The sequence below is a fragment of the Tamandua tetradactyla genome, chromosome 5, assembly GCF_023851605.1.
Source record: "Tamandua tetradactyla isolate mTamTet1 chromosome 5, mTamTet1.pri, whole genome shotgun sequence".
In the NCBI taxonomy this organism is placed as follows: domain Eukaryota; kingdom Metazoa; phylum Chordata; class Mammalia; order Pilosa; family Myrmecophagidae; genus Tamandua; species Tamandua tetradactyla.
The window spans coordinates 185,201,089-185,227,591 of NC_135331.1; the positions used below are offsets into that span (position 1 = coordinate 185,201,089).

The window sequence follows — 26,503 nt, forward strand, 5'->3', positions numbered from 1 at the left end:
AAGACTGAGAGAAGATTCTACCACATGAACTTGGGAATGCAGCAGCTGAATGCTCAGGTGCTGTACTAGCTATCTTTAACTTGCTTGCTGACAAACTAGCAAGGGGTAGAGTAGAATAGGGTAACCGTCATGATGACAGGGGTACATTAAGCTGTTAAAAAAAGTCAGCCCTTATGCTGGTTTGAAAGGATATATGTCCCCTAGAAAAGCCATGTTTTAATCTAAATTCCATTTCATAAAGACAGAATAATCCCTATTCAATACTGTGTGTTTGAAACTATAATCAGATCATCTCCCCGGAGATGTGATTTAATCAAGAGTGGTTGTTAAACTGGATTACGTGACATGTCTCCACCCATTTGGGTGGGTCTTGATAAGTTTCTGGAGTCCTATAAAAGAGGACACATTTTAGAGAATGAGAAATTCAGAAAGAGCAGAGCAGAACGACATAGCCACGAGAAGCAGAGTCTGCCAGCCAGCAACCTTTGGAGATGAAGAAGGAAAACACCTCCTGGGGAGCTTCATGAAACCAGAAACCAAAGAAAGCTAGCAGATGATGCCATGTTCTCCATGTGCCCTTCCAGCTGAGAGAGAAGCCCTGACTGTGTTCACTGTGTGCCTTCTTACTTGAGAGAGGAACCTTGAACTTCATCAGCCTTCTTGAACCAAGGTATCTTTTAGAACTGTAAACTAGCAACTTATTAAATTCCCCCTTTTAAAAGCCATTCTGTTTCTGGTATATTGCATTCTGGCAGCTAGTAAACTAGAACAGCCCTGTTTTAGCAAATGGTCCTTCTGTGTGCCAGACAAAACAGAGCTCATATGATCAACATCAGATCTGAAGCAAAAGGTCAGTTACCTATTCTTCTTCTGTTTCTCCATGATGGACTTTCTTCTTAAAGCTTTACAGCCGGATTACTTTGTGATATGGAAGACCTTCAGAAACATCCAATTTGGGAGGCATGGTGTCTTCGGATTTGCCACATGACACTTTTTCCTTCTCACAGGAACCACATTTTTAATGGATTGTGATTGCACTGTTCAATCTAGAGCCTCCCAGATCTCGTACCCCGTGCTAAAGACAGACTGTGTTTTCAACAAGTGACATTGATTGATGTCATCTGCAAATCCCATGTGGTGTACCAGATTATTAGAGTTGATGTAAGCTTCCTGTTTTCTACAGTTATAAAAAATGTAGCAGAAGTAAATTATAGGGCAGAATAAAGAATGGAGGAGAATTTATCCTATAAATGTCTAGTTAAAGAGCAAGCTTAATGTATTAAGAGTGTTGTCATTGACCCACAGTGTCCCACCAAGGAAAGTGATGTAGGAATTATAGTTTTTCCCCTGTTTAGTGCACTGTGCCTTCAGAAGCTCTGCTGTAAATACAGGCAAGCCATTTGTCATCCACCTTCAGACTCAATGAACATTAGCAACTCTGGTGCCAAAGATATTTTGGATAGTGACTTATTCCTTCTTTAAGCAAAGGACAGAGGCAGTTAAAATAATACTTCCTATTTATTGGCATTGGGTTTAACAGGAATGAAGAGTAAAGCCCTCTGACCAGTCTGTCTCTTGGTACCCAACAATTATTGTCTCATTGTAATAGAAATAATAAAGCACTGGCTTGCCTGGGAATGGGTGTTATTCCTCATTTGGGCAGACCCCAAAACATTTCCCCTTCCCTACCCAGTTCTCAGGATCCCAGTTGTGCTGGTTTGAAAGGATGTACGTACCCTAGAAAAGCCATATTTTAATCCTAATCCCATTTTGTAAAGGCAGCCATTTCTTCTAATCCCTATTCAGTACTGTATGTTTGAAACTGTAATTAGATCATCTCCCTGGAGATGTGATTTAGGGAGTTACATCTTGATTTGATCCTGATGTAATCTTGAGTGATCAAGAGTGGTTGTTAAAATGGATTAGGTGGAGAGGTATCTCCACCCATTTGGGTGGGTCTTGGTTAGTTTATTGGAATCCTATAAAAAGAGGAAACATTTTGAAGAGGAGGAGAGATTCTGAAAGAGCAGAACGTCATAGCCATGAGAAGCAGCGAGTCTGCCAGCCAGCGGCCTTTGGAGATGAAGAAGGAAAATACCTCCCGGGGAGCTTCATGAAACAGGAAGCCAGGAGAGAAAGCTAGCAGATGACGCCATGCTTGCCATGTGCCCTCCCAGCCGAGGGAGAAACTGTGACTGTTTTCACCATGTCCCTTCTCACTTGAGAGGGAAACCCTGAACTTCATCAGCCTTCTTGAACCAAGGTATCTTTCCCTGGATGCCTTTGATTAGATGTATCTATAGACTTGTTTTAATTGGGACATTTTCTCCGCCTTGGAACTGTAAATTAGAAACTTATTAAATTTCCCTTTTTGAAAGCCATTCTGTTTCTGGTATGTTGCATTCCAGCAGCTAGCAAACTAGAACACCAATCTTCTGAATTAATATTAATGCAAGCCTTCTGGGCTTAACTTTGTGTTTCAGGTACATTTTGGTCCTTTCATGGTGACATGGTATTGGATATCAGTAGTCAGTTGTATTTCATCAATGTCAGGCATTCTTGACATTTTTGTAGGATTAATCATCAGACTTCCCAACCCCACTTACCTCATGAACTTTATACTTTTTTGGATCCACCTGTACTCATCAGGTCATATCCACACCATCCTACTGTGGCTGATTTCCACTTCTTGCTCCTGAGTGGGGATATTTCTCAGGATACTCAAAATAATGTTGTTTTGGTTTGTCAATACTGCTGGAATGCAATATACCAGAAATGGAGTGGCTTTTAAAAAGGGAATTGATTAAGTTATAAGTTTACAGTTCTAAGGCCTTAAAAATGTCCAAACAAAGGCATCCAGAAAAAGATATCTTGACTCAAGAAAGGCCAATGTCTGTCACACAGGAAAGTACATTGGTGTCTGCTGGTCCTTGTTCCTGATTCTATTGCTTCCAGATTAAAATGTCAGTAGTTTCCTCTCTGAGCATCTGTGGGTCTTTGCTTAGCTTCTCCAGGACACAACTTTGGATTCTGGCTCGCTGAGCATCTCATGGAAGGTATGTATTAACATCTGTTGGGCTCTGCATCTCCGAACATCCTTGTCTAGGTATCTGTTCTCTGTCAGCACTCCAAGCATCTCCAAATGTCTGCATCTCTGGTTGCCTTTGAACTTTCTTCAAAATATTTCCTCTTTTGAAGGACTCTTGTAAGCTAATTAAGACCCACTTTGAATGGGCAGAGTCATATCTCCATTTCATTTATCTGTGCTGGTTTGAAGCTGTTATGTCCCCACAATTGCGTGTGTCACAGCTCCATGGAAGCAATCCAATCAAAGTTTCCACCCCACAATATTTGAATCAGGTTTAAAAGAAACTTGGCTTCCCCCATAAGATAGGATCAGGAAAAATGGACATGGCTTTTCTGGGGTACGTAACAGCTTCAAACCAGCACAGATATTAAGCCACATCCTCAGCTTAATCAAAGTTATTATTCCCAATATGGTGCTACTTTTAAAAGTGGTGAACTTATTCATAAAGGGTCAGTGCAAGGTTGAGGATAAAATGAGATAACTCATGTGGCATGCTTGGCACAACCTTGAGGCACTGTAATTATTGTAATATTCGCTATTTAATTTAATGAGGGTTCTAAAACACTAAGTCTGTAGTCCTGAATTCAATTGCAACTGTATATTGTAAAATCTTGTAGTTTTGTTCAATATTCTGCTTGCCGGGCTTTCAATGGAGACCAGTTAGCATGTTTGCCCAGGGTGCTGGTTACTTCTCCAGTGAGGGATATGTGCATGTTTTCCTCACAGCAGGGGGCTTAGGGTATTAGAGCCCTTGATAAGTTTTTGTCTGTCTACAGCAGTGATGGCTTCCCTTCCCTATACATAATCCTTAAACGTGTCCACGCAGCCAATCTGACCAAACCAGAGCATGCTGCATTTTTCAGGAAGTCGTCATCCCAAGAATCATGTTATCCACTCTTTAAAACAACCTACATACGTGCCTACCTATGTACAAAGAACAGTAAGGTTCTAAAAATTCATGGTTCCTTAGTTTCCTAGGGATGAAAGTAAGCTCAAGCTGGGTTTGCTTTTGTTTTAAATGCTAAAGTCACATTAACATAAGTAACATATATCATGAGACAGGATAACAGTGATGCCCTCCACTCAGCCATCATACAACCCTACCCATATGTCATAACTGCGTGATTGCATAGTCAGGCTGGCCTGCAAATCTCTCCAATATATTTCCAGTACAACTTTAATTAAGTAAAACTTACATAGTTTTATAGAGCTATCATTGGATGTCCTTGTGCCCTTTAGTTCTGGAAAATATCGTCTGTATCTAGAAGCACCTTTCACGTACATCACACATTCAAAATCATTACGATCCTTACTATTGGCTTGATTTAGCCCAGGCTGGTTTTCCAGTCTTCTGCTCCACTAAAAAAGTCTTTCTAAAGTACCACTCCTCCGTTCCTTACAACTTTTCTGTGCGTTGATGGTTTGACATCCTTTCCTTCCATTCAATCATTGCTGAAATATCCCAGCATAAATCAATGTTAATTGGAATTTCTTAAAGCATAATTTACAAAAATTAATTTAAAATAAAATGGAATATTTAGTGATGTGATGTGTGCTTCATATTTATTATTTTTTAAAGAAGTTAAACAGTGTAAATGAAGCCACCAACAGGTCCATAAAATAAAATAAGTTACCCACCTATCAGGCTCTTTGAAAAGGAAAAAGTGCCATTGATTTGCTGCTGTACAGGGAAGGAGAGTCACCAGACATTTTCCTGCTTAGAGTCCAGGGCATTTTCCCTCAGGAATGATTTGGTTGGCGGTGCACCAGATGAAGTGAGGGGTCACCCTTGCATCAAAGAGTGTCACTGCAGGATGTCCTTCAGGATCGTCTCTTAAATTTCGGTGAGTACAGTATGATGTATTTTCTCATTCTAGACACCCCTACTGCACTGCTCTGGTCAGTTGGACTAAGTGAAATCCCTTCGCTGTGTGCTCCGTTAGTAATCCTCCCTTGTATTTGGTCTTTGGAAAGATTCATCCCTCTTATAAGTAGAGGCAGTGGGATTAGAGACATTCGAAGAGGTCAACTTGGGTCATTCACACAAACAGGATATAAATTGCAGAAGTCGCATATCAGGCCCAGTTTTTAATAGAGCCTCCAGTTCCTTACTATTCACGCCTCCCTTTGCATTGGCTTATTTATGTCTAAGGTCTTGTCATTAGAAGCAGGAACTTCATTATTGTTAGCTTCACGCTCTTCCTTGCTTTGGGAGACAGTTTCCTAACTCTAGTACTAGAACTATTTTTGTGGCCCATGTGAAGTTTTTACTTTTGACTATGTCTTTCATAAGCCTGATACTTGAAAAACTTCTTCTGTGACCTTGAAGGAAATGTCTTTTACAGACTGCACTCCCATTACTCAGAGATTTTTACTCTTTCGGTCTATTTTCCTATCATTTGTTTTTATCTGTGCACCCATTCAGACACTTTACCTGTTTAAGATATAAGAAATTTAGATCAGTTTTCTTGTTTTGCTTAATATTGTGCATTGCATATTTTATCATATTAAAATGTCTTGACAAGTAGATTTGTAATACCTTCATCATTTTTCATCTTAAAAACGCATTTCAATGTTGACTGATGTTCTAATGATGTCTTTGACGTGTTGTATGATCCTAAAGGACTTTTTTCATCAGAAAAAGAGTAGATTAGATTTTACAGTTTGTGGTTTTTACAATCTATATCCTTCAAATTACCAATTCATATTAGTATATATGTTATATATATTACATAGTATGTTTAAATAGCATGCTTGATAACTAGACAATGTGACAACATAAAATAAGAGACTCGATCATATTATCAATTCAGATTTTTAGGGCATTTTGAGAATTTGTTCAGGTTAAGGATTGCTTGGGTCATAAATATTTCAAAGAGAATGTTTAGCAAACAATAATACTAAAACAAGTTTCTTTCTTAAAAATCGTTAAGCATATTTTCTAAATTTTGTAGTTCCATAAGTTGAAGTGATTTTCAGTGAACAAAATATCTAAGACTGATTAAAGATTGTGTCAAGGAAATTTAACAGAATTATTCTTTATACTGACTGATACATTCAAGAAAATGGGATAATCTAGATTTGTGGTACTTAAAAAACTCATTGGTGCCTTGGTGGAAAATGAGAAGTAACCAAGTATATAAAACTAAACATAGCTATCCACATATATATGTAAGTCCTGAACCAAAGTAATGATTCTTTGTTACATTATGAACAGCAAGAGTAAGTAGAAAGAGAATAAATAATATGTAGGTGGTAGTAGGAACACAGAGACTGTTAAGTGTCTCAAATTGAGGACAGCATGGAAAGAAGTACCAGAAAAGACATGAGAACTATTCAGATTAGACTTATGTGCCATTCTGTAACTGAAGAATATACATCTTACGAATTTTCCAATCTATTTATGCCAAAATGAGATGTTGAAATCCATGAAAATATACTGGAATGGTCATTCAAAAATACATAAAAAGAAAATGATTTACAGTTTGAATGAAGACTTGAATTTTTGATAAGAAATGGAATGGCTCTTTTTATCACTTCTTACACATTTTTGGAATTCTGATCAGCCCCCTACCATCATAACTTTATCTTCAAGCTCTTTTACTTCTCGGTACTTTAAAATCAATCGAGAACTGTAGAGAGAATGTGAAAAAGATATAGGAGGGAAAGGAGAAAATAGTATATTTCAGGATATATCATCTCACTTTCAGGAATTGGAAGTGAAGGGCAAACGACAACGCTGAAGCAGGGAACATGATGGGTGAAAATTGATGTACCAGAGGTATGCGCTGGTGCCTTGATGGGGAAATATGAAAGGATAATTGCTATTTGAGTTACTGATTCTATCTTGATGTGATTCTGAGAAGGAGACCTTCCTTCTTGGAAGAAGAATTAGCTCTAAGATGAGTAGGAGGTACTGGCTGGGACAGGGTAAGAGAGGACATGCTAGCCAGGGAACATGGTTTGAGCAAGTACAAAGGTAAAAGTAGTGATTTACAGAAATTGAAGCAGTTCCGTTGGGAATGTAAAGCAGGCACAGTGATTAGCTCATAAAAACAGGCCAAGTTCAGATTATGAATACGTTTTTATATGGCACACTATAGAGGCTGGACTTATTTAGAGAGGAGCCAGGGAAGTATTCTGAATCCAAAACATTTGGTCAGTTGCATGTCTGGGAAATAATTACTCCAACAGAATTAGAGAGAGATGGAGGGAAAAGAGGAAGAAATCTGGACTTGGGAGACAGAACTGAAAATCAACAGTGGAAGAAGATGTTAGGATGGCTGAGATGGTTCGGTGAGTGTATGTATTTAAGAAGAAGCAAAGAGAGGCAATCCTGAGCCCTGGAGATACCTACTCTGGTGTGCATGATTAGTGGCATCTGTAGACCTATATAAAGAGATTGGGAAATAGGTAAACATCTGAAGAAGAATTTCCTGCACCGCCTACTTTTAGGACAGTATCAGTAAGCATTCCTTTCTCACTGATCACTCTTTCCTTCTAACAGTGGAAATGTTGGCTTCTATACAAGACTGACAGTTACATTGAAAATACATAAGAGAATAAAATGCCTTCTGAGCTCTGAATTCTGGTGAATTATTTTGAGTCTCTGTGCTACGTATCAATTGATTAAAAGCAGTTTTCAATATTGAAATTAAGAATTATTGGAAAGTTCATCTGTCAACAAGGAAAATAAAGAAAGGAAAAAGCATTATTTTTTTTGTAGATACACAGCAGGCTACTTAATGCTGTTAGTGTAACTTTCCTAAGTGCATTTCTCAATCATGTTGGCTCTGTATTCTAGCCTTTATTGATCATTAAAGGCTGGAACACTTAATACATGACTTATAGGATGAATTTTTCAGATGTTCTTGAAGAGAGTATGCAGGATATGTTTGAAACCATTTTTATTGTGCCTATTGCCTAGACATAATTTTTAAATGTTAGTTTCTAAATTTTCATGGCCTTAGCAACTTGTGAGTCAATTTTCGATTTTATTTTCATTCATGTAGAAATTCCAGCATTTAAAATAAGCGCTTTTATGAATACCTCTTTTTGAGTCAGACGCTTGTTTGTTCATGGCCTGGTATGGTTTCTAGCATATTTCAAGTCCTCAAAAAATGATACTAAATGATTATGAAAAATAGGGCTGTATGCATTCTCAATGGAAAACAGTGTATGAAGGTATCCCCAAGTCTATACTTTAAGATACAAGAGAGTCTCTGGGAACTCCTGTGACCCTCCTTTCTATCTTCCAGATCTCTACCAGCCATCTCAGAGCTAAATTGGACTTCTGAAGATGACCGGGAAGCAAAGTGAATAAATGCAGCTAATTCTTCTATCTGTCTACCAAATCCCCCATCCATCCCTCAGTTGGCATTTATTAAATACTTTGCCAACAGTGACCTGATTTAGGACAGAAGAGTGAGCTATAATCCTTAGCCCTATGGAGTTTATGATTTTATAGACATTTATACATTGACACAGTCTTTACAAGGCTAATGCATTGAAATATACATTATAAGGGCGGCGAGTCTTTTTTAAAAATGTCTCATAGTAGTTTAAACATATAGCAAGGGAATTTCACTTAATCTAACTTTTCAGGGCACTGGATGACGTGTGTCCAGAATAAGTCAAATCTATAATCTTGCTCCCAGTGAAAAAAGAGAAGGTCCTGGACCATATCACCCAGTTGTGTAATAATGAGCAGGGTTAGTATTTGCATCACTCTGCCCAAGTCTTACTATATTTGCTAGGCTACAGAAAGATGGGTCAGCAGGTTCCTTTCAACATGCCTTGGGTCTCACTGAGTTTCCTTGTAGCATTCTACCTTACAAAGAAATTGGCAAAGAAATCCCATTTTATATCCTGTATCCTGACTTTCTCCGGTTAATGAAGCTAAAATATGATCAATTTGTGCCCTTGCTGTCAGCACAAAGAAGAAAAGCTAGCCTTCTTTATTTTCACAAGTATCCTTAGTCCTTAATTTATAATATCACTATTAATTCATGTAAATTCAATATTTCTTAAATAAAATGATCACAGACTTTTCATTTTTCCTATTTTTTAAAACCCAGTTTTTCAGATCACACAGACTCTGCAAAGACCAGCACTGTGTAACATCAGCTGTAAATCTGCAAGAGGCTTTAGGAATTTTGCAGATGATTGAGATTTAAATATTTGTTCTTTTGCCATTTTGCTTTGTAGGGGAAAAGAAATACATGTGAATGAAAATAACTTGTGTATCTAGGATATGTATGCCTTTGAAATAATTTAATTTAAAGGATTAAATTTATAGCATATCAGAGTTGTGAACAGAAATCCATTTTATTTTTACAAGCTATTTAAATTATTATGAGTGAATTCCTGTGGCCAAAGGCTTGTGTTTTGCAATGCATTTGAGCAGATAATATTTTAATGAGAATGATGGTGAACTTTATAGACATTTTTTTTCTTCCCAAACACTCCCTCAGAGCCTCTTTGCATGCATTAGGATTAATTAGATAATGTCTCCCAGGTGCTCGGAGCTTTTTGGAGAAAGGAATGAAGTATTATGTTAAAATGATTATTATTGACTTCAGTGACTGCTATTTAAAAGTTCACAGAGAACAAATTTTTATTAATCGAGACTCATAAATGCCTTTGAGAAATAGCATTATATGGTGTTACAAGTGGTCATTTATTATGTTTCTCAATTAGATATCTTGAGCAAGAAACCAAGTATTTGTGGTGCCAAGTTATAGAATGGGATACGTTGAAGTACCCCCAAATTAATTGTTTGAATTGGTTCAGTCCATTTAGAGGGAATGAAATGACTTGACCTTTGGCTTTGCTGGAACCTTGGGTGAGTGGTACCCAATCAAAGACCAAAAGGAGCTAGAACTTACAGAATTTAGTTTCTCTAGGGGCGGGAGTTGTGGGTAGGGGGAGTGTGGTGCTGTCGGAAGTCACTAAAGGAGGAAGCTGAAAGCAAAGAGCTAGGTGGGAGGTGATGGTTCATCCCTCCCTGAAGTATAATAACATTGCAGGAATAGTAACAATAATTTCAACAAGAGTTTTATTTGTATAGCAATTGAATTTTACAAAATTTTTACACATATATTGTTTGCTCTTCACGGTAGTTCTTTGAGGTAGGTCCTGTGATGGTCATTTTAAAGGTCAAGAATCTGAGATTCAAATACACTGATGGTCTTTGTCAGAGGTATGCAATTTGAAGGGAGTCATTGAAACTTAGCTTTTCTAATTCCATTTGAAAGCCCGTTCCAATACTTATAAGTTTAATTTTAGGTGTAATTTACTAAAACTTCATTTTTAATTTATTACTTTAATTCATGACATAATTTTATATCTCCTTCTACATTTATTGAGTAAGACCAGTCCAGTGATTCCACGGAGGCCAAGGCTGAAGTCATTCCATGTCTCGTAAATGGACCTGACTATTTTGATCAGTTCCAACAATGATAGAATGGGTTAAGATCTTTTACCCAAAGCTCTCAGTTGGGTAAACAAGAATAAGTAGTGATGGACTCTGTGGAAATATGTAATTGAGGCAGTGCCATTTCATATTCTGGTGTATTGTCTGTTTATTTTCATTAACTTTTCTTCATAGTAGTACCCCAAATCTTCTGTTTACAATAAATTACTTACCGAGTATGATTCAACTACCTTTGAGACCTACTATCTTGAAATACCCCACTGTTTTACTCTGCAAATTATTCATGGAAAATAAAAGAGATAATCCATTGATCGTATTAGCTACATGAAGATACTGTTATGGGAATTGTTTAATTGCATTTGTCACATGCATTAGCAGTTATACATGCTTTCCCTAGTAAGAAGATACATTTACAGTCCCTTTTCAACGGTAAAACTGTGTTTTTATTCTTACTTTCCAATGCTAAATCTTTTTAAGTTCTAAGTAAGTTTTTATCAAATATAAGAGAAAGAAGTATATTTTCATGTTCAGGATTTGATTATTTGAACATTTTACTTTAAGAGCATGAATTATTTAGATAAATGACCTTTACAAACAAAAAGATGTTCAAAAATCAAAACCAAAAAATTTTCTAATTAAAGAAACATGCAGTATATGTTCAATTCAGCATTATTTATAAGTTAAAATATCCACCCTCCATATACATCAATGGGTGAATGAATTAGTAAACATGATAAAATTACATGATAGCTTAAGATGCAGTAGTAAAGAGATAATGATTTCATCCATATTTTATTAAAAATGGAAAATGGATATTTGATTCCAAACTGTAAAGCTGATCTAAGAAGCCATACCTATAGCAGCTTGGATGATTATTTTCATGGTCATCCTCTAAAACAACAGTTCTTAGTCAGAATGCCATAAGCAATGACATTAGTGAGCTCAGGTAGAAGGGAGGCTAGAATTTATGCTAACAGTTTGTGCGTAATCAAAAATTAAAAAAAAATAAGGCTACCTTATTTGTGCTGCCTGTTGCCAGATTACCTCAATTGGGTCTCTTCTACACATATTTTACAACTCAGTTGTACATATAAATCAGCAAAAGGTTTTAGGAATTTTACAAAATTCCTACTAGAAAAGAGGATGTCCTACTAGAACGTAATGTTGAGGAGCACAGATTTTATATATATATGTAGGTATATGCACTATATATATAATATTTATACATATGCTATACATACATGAATACATGCATATTTACATTTCTAAGAATTTCATTGATTTTTTTTTTAATATTTCTGCTAGAGAGCAAAAGTTCCTGGAGAGTAGAAACTAAATATTTATAGTGGTTTATTAAGAGGTTAACTAAAAGGAAATTGCACTTATTGATAAAGGACAGCCTAATACAGCATTTATAGAAATTAATAAAATGAGTGCTCTGCTCATATATATAAATATTATATATATAGTGCATATACCTACATATATATATAAATATTATATATATATATAATGCATATACCTACATATATATATAAAATCTGTGCTCCTCAACATTACGTTCTAGTAGGACATCCTGTTTTCTAGTAGGAATTTTGTAAAATTCCTAAAACTTTTTGCTGATTTATAGGTACAACTGAGTTGTAAAATATGTGTAGAAGATATAAATATGTGTAGAAGAGACCCAAATGCAGAAATAGAAAGGATAAACTGTTTGTGCAAAGAACTGTAGCATGTGGAACAATAAAGTGCATGCCTTACGTTAGCCACCAAAAACCACTTAGAGGTATCAGAGAATGATAAAGACCATACTCATTTAACACGGGGGTGAGAAATACTCAGAAAAAGTCTTATAATAGAGAACAGGAGTGAAATAAGCATTGATATATAGGACTTGGATATGTTGCTTCGTCTCTGACTCTGCTGGATTAAATGTAGGGAACAGAAAGGAGGGGCGAGCAGTGAACACCAAGTGATCAGAACATTTGGAAAGGAGGGCGGCTGTGGAAGGGTGGTAAGAAGAGAAGGGGGGAAGAAGGAAGGGGGAGAGAACAGGGGAGAGGAGTAAAGCAGGTGAGGTGGGAGAAGGAGCAAAAAAGAGTAACTCTGTAAATTTAACATTTGAGGCCCCTGCCAGCATGTGCATGACATAAAGTAAGCAGGTGAAAATGCCAAACAGTAGGAGGGAGCTTGCAGCTCGAGATGGGAGGTGGAACAATGTTTGAGGCAAAGACCTAATACAATTTTACTCTCACTTCTTCCCCTCTTTGTCTCTGCCATCAGCATTCATTTAGTAGTTACTGAAACAGGTCCTCTAGCTTCTGTTTCCTTACATTTTTAAGTTTCTGAATTCCTTGATAAAAGAAATTTAGGTTCCATGCTGTCCTCCAAGGAGAGGCATTTAAGCAGTGCCCATTACCTGTTCCCTATGCACTCCTAATGCAGAATATCTTTGCCTCAGGAGTGGATTTGGCCCACTGAGTTTGGTTCCAGAGGATGGTCTCCTCTCGGTGGTAAGGTTTGGAAGGATTGTAGAAATTAGACTATGCCTGTAAATCTACCAGGCTTGAGGAGAAAAATAAGCCAAGAATCATGTGGCTTTGAATCTGGATTAGTGTGGCAGTTGTGATCATCTAGGAATGGTGAGTTCAGAAGTTTAGAAGTGTTAACCCATGAAAATGGAAAAGTCTCTAAGGATGCAGAGAACATCAGTAAGCCTGGAAGTCAGAAATTTAAGGATACTTGAAGAAGGGATATTTTTAAATATGGGAGAATTATATAATTCTACATAATTATAAATATGGGAGAAAAGTACTTATTATAGTACTTTCATACATGGGAAATAACATTTATATTTGGTAATTCATTTTAGATGCATTATCTATGTTTTCACAACAGCATTCCAAAGATATATCAGGTTGAGAAAGTTATTGGAATTTGGATAAAATCACATCAGTGTAAGGTTTCAGAACCAGGTCTTCCCACTTTAAGCCTTTTCCCCTGTAACATTGTATCACCTCTTAAGGATGTGTTACTGAATGAATAAAGGCAAAGCATCAAGTAAGGGATTTCAGATATGTCATTAAATTGGCACACTGGCCACAATAAGAGAAAATATCCAGACATAGGACATTAAGATTTAGACCCGGAGAACTTTGTAGTAGAGGAGGGGTTTGCCCAGGCAAATAAATTTCATTTTGCATGTTTTACTCAGATATTGGGTGCCTATTAAAAAATGGTGAATAAATTATGAATTTTTTCCTCATGTTATAAGGAGAGATAAGCAAGTTAGAACAATTGGCCCAATTATTGAGAGAACCTAAAATGCAAAATCAACCACCTTTAGGCCACTCATGACATTTGGCAAGCATGCCAGTCAGTGCTTTCTCCCAAGGACTTTTAGGGATAATCCTTTCCTCATTTTGAATGATGTTCTTCCTTCCCCATCACTCTAGTTGTAGGGTCAGAAAGGGATGTTTAATCTCATCTCATGACCCCATTTCCCTGACCACAGAGATCAGCAAGGGAATGGGCTGCTTATCCACAGTGAGCAGGTCCTAGAAACACACACACACACTCACACGCGCACACACGCGGGCTTTTCCTCCCCGTTTTCAGGCTGCCGGAACTGGGGATGAGAGATGAGAAGTGGTCCTAACTGCTATAAGTCTCTTGTTCAAATTATCTCACTCCATCGCTGCCGTTCCTGTGGTTGGTTAGAGAACTAACACTGCCACTTTGTTTCTGCTGAGTTTCTGTCACTCACTATGGAAAGGACCCAAACTAAGCTAATGACTGAAAACTTCTCTTAGTGGAGTATTTGAATATAACTTATAGGAAGATCATCTTTCTTAATTTGCCTTTGGATATTTCCTTTCAGTTAGAATTAATAAATTTATATATTTGGTTAAATTCCAATAAAATCCATTTGAAATACTGTTTCACCTAGATTATCGTATATATCGCACATTATCAAACCTGCCTCACAAATAGATTTCACCATTTTCATTCATCATCGGAAGTTTGGAGAAACAGCTTGTATTCTAAATTTCACAATTTTAGAAGCCCTTTTGCCCTAAAATAAGTACCACTCTAGTTGCTTTCACATGAAATTAGAAAAGACAGCATAAAAAAGAAGTCTTCATTTTAAATATAATGGCACTCTCGAAGAAGTAGTATTTTCTTTTCAGATATTTGTGCTCTGGGAATTTTTAATAATTAGAAAAACAAAAGTAAGTCCAAACTTCTATTATTTCTGCAAGATTGAAGTTAAGAATGGTCAGGCGATTCGAGAGTTAGATGGAAGACATTTGCTCCTGTTTTATTTTTGTAATTACCTATCGGTTTTTAAACTCAGCACGACAGTTCGCCTTTGAATGAACTCGTCTCTTTCATCCTCAGAGACTAAACATTTAGGAAAATTGGTAACTAGGCTCCCTTTTCTCAAATCGTGGCGGCGCTGGGTGGAATCCCTGATTACCAGATAATTGTGCAACTGTGGAAAAGCACCGCACAGGGCACCACTGAACTGGGGGAGCCCGGGACAAGCCACAATTTTTTAGCGGAGCCTGGGGCACGTTTGCTTATTTAGACTGACTTTCAAAAAAATCACTTTAGATTCTGTTGAAATGCACAAAACTGCAACATTTTAATATATTTAGCAACATTTTTATCGGCATAAGATGATCGAGCCCAGGAAATGGGATATTCGAAAAGGCGAGGTGAGGGAAATGTCCTCTGGAACCTTTACAGGACATAATACATAAGAGTAAGTAGAGAGTAGACTATTATGGTTAAATGTGTTCTCCCTTTTTGTGGTGACGCTTGTCCTAGTTGGTATCTTGTCTCCTGTCTCCATAAAGCCGGACAACTGTCCAAGTATGGCATTTGCTAGGCTCTGATTTTATAGCTGTTTTCCTAATTCCAGGTGAGCTGATGCAGTGGCCACATTTCTGGAAGTACCGCAGCAGATCTTATGCCTGTCTGCAACATTGCAGTAGTCTTGCTGAGAAATGCAGGGTAATAAAAGTAATGAGGCCGTTGAAATCCCTTTGGCTTTGTGCTGATGCCTGGAAACTGTCATTCATTTTGCAGTGCCTGTAATTGAGAGGGATTTTTTTTTTAATTCACACAGTAATTGGCATCGTACTTTTTTTCTCTTATTAAAAAAGGAAAGAAAGCTGTGTATCTTGCTTCTTGACTCTTAACAAGCATTGGTAGTATGTGATTTATTTCAAGTTTTATTTTTATTCACTTATTTTGGTATTATAGTTGCGAGAAACTTAAAAATCCTCTTTGGCAGAGCCAAAGAAAAGATAAACGCCAGTTCTTGTGAAATTGTATGCATGCAACAAGGACACACCCCTTTCAGCTCGTTAGCATTTCTTCCCCATTTACAGTGTATGGTACAGACTCTCTAAATATAGGTGAATAATAAATGTGCATCATTAATAGTTAATGCGATTGTAACAAAACACAGTATCAGCATAACCCTCTAAGACATTGATGGGTTCACATCACCATGTTAAATAATGCCATGAAAGACAGCGGTCCTCTTGGATATAGGTTTGCCATAGTAAATGAGTTTGTGTTACTGTGTCTATTTTGTTCTACACACCCATGTATCAATAATCATCTTCATGCATCTCAGAGGGCAGCACAAGCAGGAAAAGAATAATTGCCACTCTTCATGGAGCCAGCTTATTGATGAGGTGGACACAAGTAATATTTTTAGCCTGCTGCCTGTCCATCTGTAAGCAGTTTCCTGGAGCTGTCACTTCTCCTTTCTCTGGAAACTGTTATGGCTTTGTCTGCCCAAGGAAAATAATGAGATCCATCTATCAAGAAAAAAAACACAACAACAATAAAACCGTATACCTTCCAATTAATCTCTTTTCACCTCTGTTTACCCATGTGCACTCCATTAACTATCCATCACGTTATATGCATGCAAAGAAGCGTATTTTTCCAAAGGTTGAATCCAATAACCCTTTTGCTGACCAAATATATAGGTGCCTCTTCCAGCTAAATCACGGACTTGTAAAAATCAATCCTCTCGGAGAACTTATAAACTCTCGCTCTGTCTTCCCCCGCGTGCCCAGTGTTGATAAATCTGCAAGCTTTATGTGAATCAAAATGGTTGTTCTCATTCATCCCTCCAAAGTGTGCGTTTCCCCTTAAATGCATCGTGGATTTCAGTGCCATTCTAACGTTTTCAGAAATCAGTGTGGAATGAGTAACTTTAAACAGCAGCTTCAACTTGATTTTATTTGTTAACGGTTTAGTAGAAAGTGGTAGTGTGTATCGATAATCAAATGGCAGTGTTTTTCTCCTTCCTTAAGAAGTATATTTTCCAAATAAAAGACACTTTACAAAAATAACACAAGCAGTTATTTGTTCATAGGGTTCTGCTGACATTTATAAACTGCCTGTGCTTTACTGCTGCCTTGTTGCTCTTAAGAAGATTCTGTAGTGGGCATGGTCCTGGAATTAAATGCCTCCACTTCTCTTATCCATTATACTATCAAAATAGAGGGCCACTGTGAAATAAACATGTGGCAGAAGCTTTAAGACGATGAAGGATTGTGGTTGAGTATACTGAAAGCTCCCAATTTTAAAACAACTTAGGTTCCAAGAATGCTTTTGTAAAGAGAGCTGTTTGAAATACAAAACCTCAAATCTTCAAAACGGTGGTACAATGAAGGGGAAAGTTATGTTTAGAAATTATAAAGAACATTTATAGAGATATTTCGTGAGCTGAGAAGCACTAATTCTTTATTCTATGCAATTTAAATGTTCACTTACTTTTTTCTGGTTATAGGCATATAACTCAGTTGCAATTATAATTTTGATAGAGGATATAAAAAAAGAGCATAAAAGAAGATCAAAAGGGAATAATGAAGGGAGAAAGGGAAGCTGAAAATATACAAGAGTTAGAAAGAAAATGTCTTCGTTAGAAAGGGAAGTCGTCGCTCAAGAGGGTGAGAAAGAGTTTTGTGAGTTGATTTAGCAATATGGTAAAAATATATTTTCTGCAACTAGCTTTTCTGCCCTGAGCAGCTGCAAGACTTTGAGTGAGTTCCTTCAGCTCCCTGGGCCTCTGTGTCTTCACTGCAAAACTCGTATAATACATGATGTACCTTCTGGGTGTGTTATGAGGGTCGCCTAATAAATGTTAGTGATTCTAACTCATTTGGAGGTCAGCAAACTAAAACCCATGGGCCAAATCCAACCACCTGTTTTTGTAAAGCCCAGGAGCTAAGAATGGCTTTTACATTTTTAAATGTTAAGAAAAATATTCAAATAAGAAAATAGTTGTGATGTGAAAGTTATATGAAATTCACTTTCTGTGTCCATAAATAAAGCTTTCTTTGAACACAGGCACACTCATTCATTGACATAATGTCTCTGGCTGTTTTCATGCCACAATGGCAGAGTTTATATATCACCGAAACTGTCTGGCCCTTGAAGTCAAAAATACTTGCTCTCTGGTCCTTTAGATTAAAAGTTCAGCAAATGTAGGTCTAAATCAGGACACATTTGAAAGTGAATGAGGGTAGTGTTCATATTAAATTGGGATGACAGGCACAAAATGAGAATAAGACATGCCAGAAAATGCGGTCAGTATAAATATGTTTATCATGTGCAATAAGAAATAACCATATAAGAACTGCACATGGTGAAAAAATATGAAAAGAGAGTACAAATGACTGCATTCTGGGTAATTTACTGAAGTATAAATCTGATGAATTCACCCCTTCTTTATATCCACTCACCTTGCCAACCGCCAATAGAATAATGCCACGTGCTTTCGACATGATGTCTTTTCTGAAATCCAGCTGCTACCTTTTGGGCACCTTCACTACCTGCATTCCCTTTGCTCCTGTGTCCTCGTGGAAGTCACTACTCTGTTCCAATGACTTGGCAAGCTTGTCCCTGTCCCAGGGCTCTCTGCCCCAAAGGTTCTTTCATAGACTTTTCCAAGTCTGGCCCTTCATCCAATAAACTGGACCCTTTTATCTTCTATTCCATCCTGTCATTTTACCATCTCCTTAGAGCTCCCATGAACCAAGATCCTTTTCTTCCCCACTAGCGCTTAAGTTCCAGGATAGCAGGGTTTTTTTTCCTATTTTGCAGCCCCAGGACCTGCCATAAGGCCTTTCAGTGCCTCCTCCTGACCGTGCAGGAGGGCTGCTCCTTTTGTGAGGGCCCCCCTGTGGCTTCACCTCCTGCTTGCCTCACCCGGCCCTTCAGGCAGGTCTTTGACTCTTGAACCCCAGCTTGGCATCACACGAGTTTTCATCTTCATCTCTGCTCTACATGTACTCTAGGTAGGGACTATCTCTTTGATCCTTTGTTGCTCTCAATTTCATGCATTGATGTGCTAGCCTGGGTTTAGAATATGTAACCCTTTGCAACTCTTTCCTATCTTAGTGCTTCCAGAGCAGGGACCTAGTCTACTCATCATTTATACCCCATGCAGAATAAAAAAGAGCAAAGCACCTTGCAAAACAAATAGCTTTCCTTTTAGCTTATGCTGCATTATTTTCAGTTTCTTCGCCCACAGGGTCTGTGAGGTCAGGGTGTAAATATTTGCAAGCAGAAGCCTTGTCTTTTGAAGGGCATGTCTTTGAAGCCAGCACATCACTAGGGAAGGCAGGAAATGCACTCAAGAAATATACTTGAATAAAAAGTTTGGTTAATTCTCCGTAACTTTAAGGGCTATTGGTATAAACATAAAGAAAGACAATCCACAATTGCTGATAATGTTAACATCTGAGTGGCTTTCAGATACTGTTTGATCGTGCTACCCCAGCTCCTGTGCCGGCCACAGGTTCATCTTATTTGCATTTTTGTTAAGCTGTGGCTGTATCAAATTGTAATCTCATGGCACAAGGAAGCCAGCTTCACATCATTGAGCTATATGTAGTGGTTAATGATCCACCACTGAGCTTTAGAAATGAGGAAAGTAGTTTCTCCTCCTGCCCCTACATCAGGATTGAGGCTGCATAGGAAAGGAAGGAACGGCAGCTGGAAATGCAGGTTGGGACAGTGAACTCTCTTCCAGTCCTGGCAGAGAGAAGAAGAAAACCTGTGTCTGTTCCCTACCCGTTTAGAAGTGAAACTATTCAGGGATTTCAAAAAAAAGTATCGGGACACCGTTTCATCTGGAGGTAAGTTGCATGAACTTACACTGGTAACTTATTACCCAGTATAAACCCAGTGCTGAGAACAGTAGGGAATCAGTATATATTCTGTGAAAGAATGACTTCTGCCTTTATTCCCCTTGATTGCTGACTCATCCAGTAAAGTTTAGCAGACTGTATAGGTAAAAATTAAATTAATTCTCATCTTTGAAGTTAATTATAAACCTCTTGAAAACAGAGAGTTTGAAGATATGTAACAGGACAACAGAAGAATTAGAAAATGTGAAGCACAAAGATTTATCTGGGATGTTGTCAAATGCTTTGGTATGAAAGTACTTACACAAAAAACAAAATGTCATCCAGCAATGGAAAAATACTATAAAACCGCTTTAAAAATTGGTTGACAAAAAGGCATTCCTGTAACTGTTAATACAAACGTGGCTTTTGATCATAAGCACATGCAGTTCAGGGAAATCTTTCAGCATATGTAATGTGATTTGATAAAAGAGTTCCAATCTATTTTTTTTGGATGCATAGTCCAGGAATCGAGCCTGGGTCTACCACATGGAAGGCAGGCATTCTTACCTCTGAACCACCCGTGCACCCCTATGAGTTCCAATCTTTAAGACAGGAAATAATAATACAGTATTTAGGAAATTGCTTTAAATATTTATTTCTCTGATTGGCTAAGATTACTTGCAAATTGCTGCACATCTTGAAAAAGCAAGTTGGCATAGCATGTACCTTGAAGACAAGTAGTAATCCAACACCGTATCATAAGCTAGAGAAGGGACCAAGTATTCTCAATAATAATGACATTCTCATAGACGTTTATAATGATTGGCCCCTAAGCAATTTGGAATGTTGTTATATAATGTTTTTCAATAACCTGAAAAGCTATTTTATAGGGAAGGTAGAAGCAAAGCGTCTTTAAACACTTTCTCAAGAAGTCTTCAATTTCTCCCCCCTCCTTCCCTCCACTCCCCTCCCCTCTCCTCCCCCTCTTCCACCTCCTCTTCCCTCTCCCCCTCCCCCTCTCCCTCATTTGTCAAAAATTAGATAATGCCCATATTCTGTAGTGGAGAGTCTATTAACTGAGATGTAACTGAAGTGATTAAAACCTTCTTTCACTGTTAAGATTGTTTTTTTGTTTGTTTGGCTGTTTGTTTTTGTTGTTTTGTTTTTTAATGAAAAGGCAGACAGGCTTGGTATACAAAGAGCAAATGGAGAATTATTAAATATTATTTCCCTTCCTACTCTTTCGGTTCTTTCATATTTTAAAAAAAAGTTAATTTAAACATTGATGGATGGACTATCCCTAAGCACTGTCTCTAAACTATTTATGTTGTTTATATGACTTATCAACATTAGACAGTTTGGTACCTAACAGAAGATCTTTTATACAAAGCTCAAAACTGCATCCAGAAATATGCAATATCAAAAAGTTTTTTTTCCAGATCTTTCACAAATAATACTCAGTTAATAAATATTAAGTCTGTTGTTAATCACAAGTTTTTTAAAAAATATTCCTCTTTTATTTATTAGCATTAAACTTAGTGAGGTGGAGCTAGTGACAAGATGGTGAACAAAATGAGGAAGTATTACTATTTGCGTATTTCAATATAAAAATAGTGCAGAAAGTGGGTCATCTTTGGCAAAGAAAAAAAAAAGCAATTCTATCAACCAAATACAAGCACCTTATAATTTTAAAACAACTCTTTCCAATTTGTTACCCAAAGTTGCTTTGTCTGATCACAGTGATATGTAAATATAAACAAAAATATAAACATAAATATACATGTGAAATTTTCTAACATTTTTGTTTCATTTACAATTTTTATACAATTTTAAGATCAAGACCATCGCTCTTAGTTAGCAGCATATTTAATCTATTTATCATTTCTAGTCTCTACATTTCTAAAACAAATTTCTCTGTAGATTAACACAGCCTTTTGTTAGATATTGAAATCAACCAAATTTGGCTCATTGCTTACATTAACTCACTTTTTTCTTTATAAGTCTATATTCTTTCCATACAACATAAAACTAACTATGAAGTCACTGAGAGAATAGGAATGTTTTGGGGGCATAAACATCTTTTGAAAAATTTTATTGCTTATTCTTTTCAAGATTTCTACTTTAGATATGCTCAATTAGGATAATTTATTTTTTCAAAAAATCACATGTATTAATTCCTTTTGAGTTTTTAATTGTGTTTTCTTATTATTGCCCATAATATTCCTGAAAAAAAGATTTATCATTATATCATTGCAAAATGTCTTTTTTTATTTCTATATTTGTTTCTGCTTTTTAAAAAAATGTTCTCTGCTTCAGTTTAAATGTTTGTCCATTAGAGCTATTATTTTCTCAGGGAGTAAGCTCTTCATGGCTTTAGAATCCATTCAGTTTCATTATATTGGTTTAGTATTCCTTTTTTCCTTGTTCCCTTTGGATTGTTTACTTCCTTATTTTTTAAAAAAAAAAATCCTTAAAATCCTTACCAGTTTTAATTTTCCTTTTACATTTCACGATAAATTGACACATTAATTAATTAACTTATGGATTTAGGTTAGTTATACCCCCATTAAAATGATTGAGGCATATAACACTTCTAATATTGTACCATTTTTGATGTATAGATGTGTCACTATCATATGAATCAGCATAATGCATACACTTTCTATAGTAGTTTTCTTTTGCCCTTTAAAAATTTTTATCATTTTTTTAATTCTTACCTTGTTTCACTAGTGTGAATAAGATCATTCTTATCATTACTGGCTTTTAGAAAGTATTGCCTTGAGCACCCATTATTAAACCAGAAAAATGTATAGGAAATCATTTACATTTTTAAATTAATTTGATGTGTGACAGAGAAATAATGAACACAAGAGAGTGAACTTTAGTTTATATTTGGTGAGGGGCAGGGAAGGGGGTGTGTGTTAAAGTAAGGAGCAAAATTTCAGTTTTGTGTTGTTGCCCATGTACCACTTTTATTTCAAATCCCAGAATATGAAAGTGGTGGCGTGACTCCTCTTTCCGAAGGACAGAGCAGGGTAATTGGATCCCTAATGTAAAATCCAGCCTATGATATTTTAGGAGGAAAATATTGTGATTTATAACCTAGCAAAACATCTTGTACTTCGCAGTCATTTTCGTATTGGAAGCCGAGTGTGGTATTGCCCAATGGCTTTGCTCACACAGTCTGGTGTAGTGGAAAGGGTGTGGCTGGCCCTTTACGCCTCTCGCCGCTGGTGGATCTGGATTTAGATGGTTTTCTTAATGTTGCTAAGACTGTTTCTTAATCACATAATTGGAGATATTGTTGCTTATCTCATGATGTTTTTGGGGGAATAAAATGAACGTATATAGAAGGATCCAGCCCAGTGCCATCCACTTCATAGCTATCCAACAAATGGTGCTTTTTATATTGTTATTTTTAGCTAATCACTGAGTGAATTAAGAAAGAAATTTGTAATCGTGTGTCTAATTCATTATTTTTTTCTGTTCAACTGCTTTCTCTTGACATAGAGGAAATCAGTCCTAATTGAGTATATTTATGTTCTATATAATTGCTCCTGAAAGTAAGATAAGTTAACATATAGATAAATGTGATTCCTGGGATGGAATAGAAAGGTGTTGTATATATTTTTTCTCTCTTCCCTTTGAATAAAATATATATTTGACACACATTTTAAATCTATGTATATAGTTGTTTATTACACTGTACTAACATATACTTATAAAACATATTCAGAGGACCTCTAAACTGATGATTAAAGTAGTAAATATTTTATGTAATCATTTATCCTATTTCAAAATGTATTAAAATCCTTATGCTCTTGCTAATATAAGTGAAATTACAGTGATATATTTTAGTAAAATCCATGCCAGAGATGGTTATATAGTTATATTTTTTACCTTGTATTCATCTGACAAAGAACTCCTACCAACTCTGTTTCTTTTTCATCCATTTGAACTTGCTTTTTCATATTGTATTTAGTCTATGGTTTCTTTGCAGGAATATTTTGGGTAATGTTTGAGAGTTAGACAGCTAGTATGGATAATGGAATCCCTCATCCACATCCACATGGGCTTAGTAAACTGCAAAATGTCAAAATATGTTGGACTTTAAGCAACCAACTTGACTTAGTTTCCCAGCTGCTATGAGAAATACCACACAGTGGGTGGGTAAGTGGGTTGCTTAAAGGTTTCTTCCCACCTGAGTTGAGCTCCTTTTTGCTGACCAGCAGTCCTTGGGTTCCTTGGTGTTCCTGTCACATGGGGATGTCCTCTTCTTTTCTCTTCCCGGTTCTGTTGACTTCCAGCTTCTCGCTCATTCCTGTGGCTTCTCTCTGTGAGGCTTCCGGGAATGGGATTAAGACCCACCCTTATTCGGCTGGCCACCTTAGCTAAAAAGAGCATCTGCAAGAGGTCTTATTTACAAGAGGTTCACACCCACAGAGATGGATTAAGACTAGACACATTTTTTTTGTTCTGGGATGCATAACTCAGTCTACCCCCAAGATATCTCCATGAGGTGATGTTTGACATCTGACCCAAGTAAGACTTACAGTCCAGCAACTAGGAGTTAAATTTCATTTCTCCATGATTTTTTAGATAAAAATGAATATTAATAAATATGAAGAGCATATAAGATCTCCACATGGACTTCAGTAAAGTATATGTATATCTTTTCTGTGAGCTTCATACATATGCCTTCTTTCAGTGATTTAATCACACAAGCTTTAATAGGTATATCAGGGGCTGTCAAAATTGTTTGAATGAAGCAGGCATGCTGGGTGGGTCCAAGTGCTTTCAACGAAGTTGAGGAAACCTCACTAGTCTGTATCAGATGTCAGAGAAGGGGTCTGGTACAGGTTAGGGGAGGGCTGGGGACATTTCATAGGCGTTCAGGCTTGAGCATTAAGAAATGTGTGGCTTTGTCATGTTTCAAGGCTCAGTTTTCATGTCTGCAAAAATGGAGCTACCAATACCTATCTCTTCCAACTGCAAAAAAACATGAAGTTATGCTAAGTAGATTGCTTTCAGCAGGACTTAGCACATAGTGAGTGCTCAACCATGGCTGGCGCTGTAGCCAGCAGAGCATGGAGCCAGCTTGCCTGGGCTCAAGCCAGCTGCTTTGCGGGTTGGGGTGGGGGGGGTTGTGTGTTCCCTGGGGCATGCTGCCTACCCTCTCTGTGCTTTGTTTTTCTCACCCATAAAATGACAGTGATAATCATGCCTACTTCACAGGGTTGTTATGAGGATAAAATTCAATGAGTTATTATATTTAAAAGTGCCATTCACATAGCAAACAATAAATAAATGTTTGCTCTTAGCATTATCAGCATTATTGTTGTTTAGTTGCATATTTATTCTTTAGAAATTCATACACCTTCCGGGTTCTTGAACACAAAGGGCATAATGAAGATGCTTCCATTTCCATTAATAAAGTATATGTATATATGTATACATAAACCTGTATATGCATATATGTAACTGCATTTCTTGAGCATGTGGGAGAGTAGATGTGAATGTCCAGATGGGAGGAATAGAAAGTAAGAACCAAAGAAGAATGTAAGTTAACGTAGATATGGCTTAGCTTTGAACTATTAGCTCCTCTGCACCATCTCAGCTCTTTTTGACTGCCTTCTCTAGGTCCCAGTTCCCACCGGTATGAACATCTGGCCCCACTGAGTTCGACAGGTGTGATCTCTTACTCTGTCCCTATCACTTTCTATAAGTTATTTTTTTCCAGATTATATATGTATACTTTGGGCCTACAGATCATTAATTTTATCTTTCTCATTCTTGAGTCACATTATCAAACTTTTTGCTGTCCTCTGCCCTTCCTGAGTCTCCCCGCTTTGTCTGGTCCGGCTCCTGATTGCATTGGCAGGAGTATGCACAGCTCTAGCTAATTAATTGCTTCGGCAGAGCAGTAAAGTGTACTTACCTAGAGTGCTTTGCAGCAGGTGCAATAGATTTATTAGAAATAAAGAGTATGGATCTTGATTCATAGCTCATATATGCATTTGTGTATTAGAATTAGAATTGAGTATTTATAAATAGTTTATTAATGACCTCTCAGAAATAAGAGGTCTTGAGACCATTATAAATTGGAGAACTAGAAACAGCAGGGCTTAATTGTAAAAATAAAATTATAACATATGATTTAGCCATATGTGTTTATATGTACAAAGCATCTTATTTAGAATAGGCTTCCTTTTGCTTCTGTAACCACTTTAATAAGCAGGAAAGCATATAATCCTTTTAGTGCAGAGCATATTGTTAAGATGCTATCTCAAAACACATTCCTGCAACTTGAAAGTATATTTTGACTGTGCTGCATTTTGTTTGTGTGAAAAGCAGCATTTGCTCCAACTTCCAGCTTGAGAATAGCTAAAATGCAGTATGCCCTTTATTTGTCAATCTGGCCCAGTGTTCTTAGGACAGAAATGAATAGCTTCTCCTTAGCATGCATTTGACAGAGCCATCTTGTAATGGGCAGTTCTCATGAGCCTCACATAGCAGTTTTCTCCTTTTATTTTTAATCTGTTTTCTTGTCAGCTACTTAGCTCTTTTTAGCCTCTTCCAAGTTCCTCTCTCTGGAATCTGAACAGGCCTACAGAGCAGGTGGGATATCAGCATGACAGCTGAGCGCTCTTCCTAAAACAGACCCAGAATGGAGAACATTGTGTTTGAATCACATCTCTCATTCATTCTCAAGCCTCTCTAGGGAAAACATTGGTGTGGGTAGCCTGATATCTCACCACGTTGTGAAAACCATTCTCCTAAATCTGTCTGCATTTATTTCTCCTGTTTTCTTGCCCT

At 37.0% G+C, this 26,503-nt stretch overlaps 1 protein-coding gene and 1 long non-coding RNA gene across 3 annotated transcripts in view; both read left to right on the forward strand.

The window, feature by feature from the left end:
* NKAIN2 (sodium/potassium transporting ATPase interacting 2) overlaps positions 1-26,503 on the forward strand; it is a 1,040,630-nt gene that overhangs the window by 252,440 nt on the left and 761,687 nt on the right. The gene's annotated exons all lie outside the window — the stretch shown is intronic.
* LOC143685157 (uncharacterized) lies at positions 15-9,049 on the forward strand. The gene is made up of 3 exons (XR_013176420.1): positions 15-57; positions 4,833-4,932; positions 8,347-9,049. It is a non-coding gene; the product is annotated as an uncharacterized LOC143685157 (long non-coding RNA).